The sequence below is a fragment of the Aplysia californica genome, unplaced genomic scaffold (assembly GCF_000002075.1).
Source record: "Aplysia californica isolate F4 #8 unplaced genomic scaffold, AplCal3.0 scaffold00156, whole genome shotgun sequence".
In the NCBI taxonomy this organism is placed as follows: Eukaryota; Metazoa; Mollusca; class Gastropoda; order Aplysiida; family Aplysiidae; genus Aplysia; species Aplysia californica.
The window spans coordinates 316,258-318,121 of record NW_004797426.1 but is presented as its reverse complement, the minus strand read 5'-3'; positions in this window follow the sequence as shown (position 1 = coordinate 318,121).

The window sequence follows — 1,864 nt, the reverse complement described above, 5'->3', positions numbered from 1 at the left end:
TGAGGAAGGCATTATGACATAGTGTTGAGTTTTCCTCGAAAACAAGGAAGGCATTTTAATGCATAGTGTTATATTTTCCTCGAAAAACAAGTTACAAGAAAGACATTTTGATATATAGTGTTGAGTTTTCCTCGGTCCTTAATACCTTCTCGTGTTGGATATGATGGTTATCCAAAGAACGTCAACATTTATTTATCCGAGGCCAGTGTCCGCTTTTTTTCTTACATTTGTTTGACAGACAGAAACACTTGAAAAGATTAATGAACGTTTCCATGGCTAAGCAGGAGCACCCTTCTTTAGCTCGGTCATCTGCAAAATCAAAACTGAATAGTGGACAGAAAAACCCTCACCACCCCCCCAATAAAATCAACAAAAAAACAACTCTTTAAAACATCCTGAGTGGTTGACGGATATTCTGGTACGGTTTGGTTTGCTCTTTCTTTCCTATCAGACATCTGTCGTCCTTATCTCGCCTCCTTTTGTCTCTATGTTGCACTCTTGTAACACCTCTATTGTTTGGCACTTATGAGGCCTAATTGTGTTGCAAATTCTGTAAAACTATTACTAAAACTTAAACACCTCTAATGTTCGGCACTAATATGACCTGATTGTGTTTGTAACTTCTGTAAAACTCTAACTAAAATGAAAAAGAGCCTCCCTCTTGAACCCCCCCCCCGCACGACTAGAATTGTTGAAAAAAAACCCAACAAAAAACCAAAACCACTTAAAATTAATGCAAAATGGAAACCAGGTAAATTCATCTTATAAATGAGGCGTATGAGTTTCTCCTGGTAAAATTATTTTCCTGACTGCTTGAAATGTATAGTGAGTTTTAATTCTTTATTTGAACTGAGGAGGGAATAAATTATTTCTATTGATTGAGCCCGGTGCGGTCGTTGAGTGAAGTAAGCGGTACGCTGTTGTTGTCGCAGTCTCTGTCTTCCATACTGCTAGCTTAGTTTCCACGTCAAGTCGCTCTCTGAACGGGTATGTCTCTGTTATACAAACTTCTGTGAATACGCTGACTCATGTTTCTGTACGGGTGAGTAACAGTACAATGCTGGTCAAGATGGTTGCTCTCTTCAAATATATGCGAGGGCAGGCTGCTAAAATGAAGTCCAGTTCTCGGATTGTGGCCCTGATAGACAGACCCAGATACATCAAATTTATTGGTTGAATGTGTGCAGTTTCTCAGTATGAAATGATAAAAGATATGTTAAACCTGAAGAAAATTTCATCAGTTTGAAAATGTCCGAACTTGACCCCAGTGTCAATTTTTGGCCTATTTTTCCATTTGTGGCTTCTTGTGAGGACCAATTAATTTTTTCAGCTTTCCTCACTTAAGTGTCAAAGAGAAAATTTCGTTTCGTGTTTCTGGCATTGAGACCCGATGCTTGATCTGGCTGGAAGCGGTTGAGGTAGTAGCTAAGTTGGAGTCGGATGACGTTTGTGCATGATTGGATAGAGCTTTTCCTCGTCACGGGGCATGTTGAGCATCTTTGATTTTTTCACCTGTTTTCTTTCTCTTGGTGTATCCAACTATTTTTTTGGGCATTTTTACCGTATATATATTATGTGTGACATCGTGGTGAAAGCGAGTGCTCGTCATGATATTTATATCAAGGACACCCAACTTTTTCCTGCCTCTTGGGCAATATGTGTCATTTTTTTTTTTACTCAACACTGAACTTTTATGTCCATTAAAAAAACACACATGTTTGTGATGATTTTATAAGAAAGGAAACCTTGATGAAAGGCCAACATTTTTAGAAATTTTTCAAGTTTAAATGGACACTCAAGCTTTGAAAGTCCCCAAACTTTGGCGGCTATTTTGCCCGCTAGTGTTACCTTTGACGCCAGGCAA